This window comes from Egretta garzetta, unplaced genomic scaffold (assembly GCF_000687185.1).
Source record: "Egretta garzetta isolate BGI_Z169 unplaced genomic scaffold, ASM68718v1 scaffold729, whole genome shotgun sequence".
In the NCBI taxonomy this organism is placed as follows: domain Eukaryota; kingdom Metazoa; phylum Chordata; class Aves; order Pelecaniformes; family Ardeidae; genus Egretta; species Egretta garzetta.
In genome coordinates, this window is record NW_009260761.1 from 516,714 (window position 1) to 521,641 (window position 4,928).

Sequence of the window (4,928 nt, forward strand, 5' to 3'; positions counted from 1 at the left end):
CGGAGCGGGTGCGTCCAGGGAAGCCAGCTCCTTGGAAGAGTCGCTACGAGTTCTGCCTCTGCAAACAGGTTTCTGAGAGCAGCTTATCTCTCCCCCTCTGACACCTCCTCAGAAATGACGTCCCCCCCTTAGCTCCTGCCCCCCCGGGCGCTGTATCTCCTCCTGCACCCCCAAACCACCAGCCTTGGATCAAGTGACTTGCTCCAACATTCGCGGAGCTTTTCCTGCTTCTCCCAAGGCTGCACCATCCCCACAGTCCTGTGGCCTGTGGTGGCAAGGTTCTGGGACCAGCCTGACCCTCTGGTAAGCTTCTTGCTGTGACATTAAAATGTCTCCCTGCAGTGTTTGATGGGACGCTGAGCACGTGCACCCATCTCCGCTCCGGGGGGTTGCATGGGTGCCTGGAGGGGTTTTCTCTGGCTTGGGGACCAGGCATGTCTGGGCTTGGGAACTCACCATGTGCTGGGGAGAGAGGTGTGTGTGTTCATCATGGGGCTGCCATCGCTAGGGACCCCTTGTTGGTATCTGGCCAGTGATGTGTCAGGGCTGGAAACCCACTCAGCAGCCCCCGTGGGGAGGTGGATGCCCACAGCCTCGTGGGACTCCGTGTTGGGTGGAAGAATCCCAGCTGTGTTGCCTGGAGGAGTTTTATGGCTGGCTCTGCCCCATCACTGCCTGCTTCCCTCTCCCTGGTGGGAAGCTCTTCCAGGGACAGTGCAAGAGTCCCACCGGGCCCTGGAGAATTTGGCGTCCAGCCAGGTTGCTTTACCTGCCTGAGCAAGGGCCCCCCGGGGAGCCTCTCCGGGCTCCTGGAACTCTCCAGATAAGGGACTTTGCAGATGGCTGGTGTCAAAACAGGCTGTGGGGCTGAATGCTCCCCCCATGCCTCCCCGCGCCACCCGGCAGCCGAGATAACGGGGTTATCCCAGCGGGTGCTGGGAGCGGGGACGGCCTCTGTGGCTTCTGATCTGCAAGGACTTTGCGTGGTGGCTGCAAGCCTGAAGGCAGAGAGGGTCTAGAGCTGCCAACAGGGGAGCAGAAGGAGCAAGGTGAAGCAGGCTCAGGGTCAGAAACAGCACCCAAGGCTGGGACGCATCCTGGGGAGGTGCTGAGGAGGCGCTGCTGCTGCTCACCGTGTGGTTAAGGGCGCTGCACAGGCTGCCTGCCTTGCAAGAGGTTTTTTTTTTTCTGCCTGCCAAGCCCTGGCGATGCAGAGGGGTCCGTCTGCATGCAGCGAGGCAAGGGGGAGGCAGAAATGCCCCCACCCCACTGCCTCACCAAGCTCCCTCCGCAGGACCCATGCAGGAGCAGTGCTGGGGGGCACGGATGGTGCAGCAAGGCTTTTTGTTTGCGGAGAGGCAGGGCTAGGAAAGGAGAACAAGAAGAATAATAGGAAGTGCTATCGGCTTTCTGATGGAAACTGCTTGCAAAGCACATCAGGAGTAGAAAGCCGGCCGCAGTCCGTTGGAGGGACGGGGGATCGGAGGAAAAGAGGCCATAGCAGAAAAGCCAGATGAAGCTTTTGCCTCTCTGTCCGCTCCAGAAAAGCCTGAGTGGTTTCTTCCACCTTCTTTTAGGGGGGCTCCTCAGAGCACCCGCAGAGGAAAGGTTAGAAAGCAAGGGTAAACAGCAAACAAGTCACTAGGGCAAGGCGACGTCCACCGAAAGGAAAGGGAGGGTGAAGCGGCTGGCTGTCACATGTTGGCCTCTAGTCATTCATTCAAAACTGCCCCAGCCCCCGGAGACTGGGTGGGGGAAAAGATGTGACGTTCATTTCTAAGAAGGGCTGGAGGGAACTTCAGGGAAAGGCTGACCGGTGAATCTGCTGCGTGACCCGGGCGCCTGCGCGGGGACGGGGTCCGTGGGGAGGGAGGGAGGCTCCTGCCGAGGGGCCCCCAAGTTGGGGCAGTGCTTTGCAGGGACTCTGGGCTTGTGGTGCCCATGCTGCTTCCCAAAAAACATGCATCCGAGGCTTTCAGCCCAGTTTTTAAGGGAAGTGGCTGGTCAAGCGGGAAGGTCCTCGGCTGGCTCTGTAATTGGTATGAAAATAGGAAGGAGGGTGTAGGAGTCAGCAGTCAGTTTTTGCGGTGGAAAGAGATCGCCGCGTTGGGTTCCACGTTCTTTCAACGCGTTCGTGAGTGACCTGGAAAAGAGAATGAGCAATGAGATGACGGGGCTTGCTGAGGCGATTGGATTACTCGGGTTCATAGGGAGAAGTGCCAACTAGGAAGAGTACAGACGACCATTACAACACCGGGCAGCAGGCAGATGAAATTAAGTTTAGATCAATATCAAGTGATAGACGAGCAGTGGGCAGGGAGCCCCAACTTTGCAAACAAGATTACACACTGACCTGGCCACTCACAGCAAGGCCTGGGGCTGTTTCGGATACCTCAGTGTGCCTAAAAATACATCAAAACATCTTTGTGAGTGACAAAGCAGAAACAAAGCCAGGAAAGCCTTGTGCTGCTCTTCAAATTCACCACTCACCCCCTCGCGGTCCCTGCGTGCCCGCAGCTCCGGCATCTTTGGAAGGGTCGAGGGGAGCTGGGAAAGGTTGGGAGGAAAGCAGCAAGGAGGACGAAAGGCGTGGAGCTGTGCCTGGATGACTAAGTGAGCTAGAATTCCTCTGTTTGGAAAACGTGCTGTAGGGTGGATACAATCCAGGCCTGTAAAGCCGTGGCTGGCATGGAGAAGCCAGTCCAATCTTCATCCGCCCTTTGATGGCGAAGGAGCCCCGGCCGAGGTCCTGCGTGGGGGGAGAGGTGCTGCCCTCGCTCAGAGGCTGCCGAAGGGGGGGATGGGGGTTAGTCTACACCTATCCCACTCTTACCCTTTCTTGGCATTTGCTTTTTCCCTCTGATGGAGACAAGCTTTTGCGCTAGACCAGCCTCTGATTTGACCCAGGGTACCTGCCCTTATTTTGGGAGGGCTTTGCATTTGTCCCAGCGCCGCAGTGATGGTGCGCAGTCGCGCGTACTCGTACGTCTTGTGAAATACCAGCACGTGTCCTCGCAGCTGGTGGCTGAAGGTGGAGGCAGGCAGGACGCTGCCCGGGAGGCTGGTTCCCCGGACCCCGGCACGAAGCAGGAGGACCCGGAACGGCGTGGTTAGAGTTCCTGCACGCGTGTGTAATCTCATGAAAGGGATGGTCTCGGAGCGTCTCCCATCCTCCAGCTGAGTCACGGCCACCGGGGCTTCATGTGACTCGCACACCCATGCTGGGCTTGTTCCCTTGCCTGCAAGTAAACCTTGATGGGCCCCCAGATCAGCCTTCCGGCTGGGAGGGCTCTGGGGTCACCCAGGGGGGCGAGCGGATGGAGGGGATGGGGTGAAGCCTGGCGAGGAACCTGGCCCTGCCCCGTCTTGGCCAAGCTCGGAGGAAGTGCTGACCTTATCCTTGCAAAGTGATCCCCGACAAGTGGCGGGCAGGAGGGCACGGGGTGCTCACTGCTGGCAGCCCCTTGTCCAGGGACTGCAAGGGCGGTGCTCTACGGCTTGGTGTGGCACGAAGGGCTTTTCTTTAAAGAGCTGGTGTTTTGGGGTATAAACCCATAGCGTGCCTATCCAGCACCGGGAAATTGCTCTTGAGCGTAAAGCCGAGCATACGCTGTGCTCACCGTGGGCTTGTTCAGCCTGGAGAAGAGAAGGCTGCGGGCAGAGCTGAGTGCGGCCGGTCAGGGCTTAAAGGGGGCCCAGAGGAAAGGGGGGGACAAGCTTTTTAGTAGGGCCAGCTGGGACAGGACAAGGGGGGATGGTTTTAAACTAAACCAGGGTAGGTTTAGACTGGATGTAAGGAAGAACTTCTTTCCACTGAGGGTGGTGAAACCCTGGCAGGGGTTGCCCAGAGAGGGGGTGGAGGCCCCATCCCTGGGAACATTCCAGGCCAGGTTGGCCGGGGCTGTGAGCACCCTGATGTGGTTAGCGGTGTCCCTGCAGGGGGGTTGGGCTGGGTGGGCTCTAGGGGTCTCTTCCCACCCAAAACATTCTATGATTCTATTCTATGAAGGCAGCAGAAGCAGGAGAAAAGGCGATGCATGGGAAGGGAGAGTAGGGAGATCTCCAAAGCCTGGTGACAAATGTCTGCCTGCAGGTGTGGCTGTCCTGCAGTGCAAGTTTTTCTGCAGGGGTTAGGCGGTTTTGGTGATGGCTGGCCCTGCCATGGGCTTCCAGGGCTTGGCTGACAATGGGATTGCGCATGGCCTAGTACTGCAGGTGTCACTTAGTGTCTGTCAAGGCCTTTGTCTGGTGCAAATGGGCAATTAAAATTGTGCCATCTCTTGTTTGTACCTGCTCAGAGGTGCCAGCCTGTGGTTTGTCAAGCCCACTCCTTGTTATCTTGCTCCTTCCGCTTACACATTGCTTCCAAGGGGATGAGACGGACTGCCCAGGGACAAAATGGAAGTCCTTACGCCAAGGGTCTGCATTGCTCCTCCTTTCCCCGGTCCCCCAGGCTGTGCAGCCACTGAGCTGGTGGCCAGGCTAAAAACCTCAGGGGACTCCTCCAGGAGGTGGTTAGAGCTGTGCTGTGCCAGCCCGGTGGCTGCACAAGTGGCTACCGTCCCCCGGTCCCTTACGGTAGGTAGGGCTGCTCTCGCCAGGTAGGAGCAGGGTTGCCACCTGTCCTGGTGTTGGTTCGTGTGACCCTTTCTGTTTGTGTAGGGTTGTTTGTCAGCGCCGGTGGCTGGACGCGTTTCCTGCCGTAATGAGCGCTGACCTGCATGCCCCTTGGCAGGCACCGGCTCTTTGTGGAAAAAAATTAGGAGGCACTTAGTGAAAACAAACAGAGCAGGCAGGAGGAGGTCAGGCTCCTGACGCAGGGATGTGGGCGCTCTCTGGACAAAAGCAGGAGGCAGCCGGGAAAGCAGTGTGGCGGAGCAGCACGCAGCACCCTGCCCCGGCATCCCCCAGCCCCAACACCCCCCCTT

The 4,928-nt window shown here is 58.4% G+C and overlaps 2 protein-coding genes across 3 annotated transcripts in view; both read left to right on the forward strand.

Annotated features, from left to right (window-relative positions):
* The window catches only part of HSP90AB1 (heat shock protein 90 alpha family class B member 1), a 26,329-nt gene that overhangs the window by 3,029 nt on the left and 18,372 nt on the right, over positions 1-4,928 (forward strand). Inside the window, exon 2 of the mRNA XM_009646050.2 lies at positions 1,040-1,049. The gene's annotated coding sequence lies outside the window, so the exon portion shown is untranslated. The remainder of the gene's footprint in view (positions 1-1,039; positions 1,050-4,928) is intronic.
* The window catches only part of SLC29A1 (solute carrier family 29 member 1 (Augustine blood group)), a 16,216-nt gene that overhangs the window by 1,764 nt on the left and 9,524 nt on the right, over positions 1-4,928 (forward strand). Inside the window, exon 1 of one of the 2 annotated variants that reach the window (XM_035901459.1) lies at positions 145-303. The exons of the other annotated variant lie outside the window; for it this stretch is intronic. The gene's annotated coding sequence lies outside the window, so the exon portion shown is untranslated. Of the gene's footprint in view, positions 1-144; positions 304-4,928 lie in introns of those variants that run through there. 2 annotated transcript variants of the gene reach the window in all.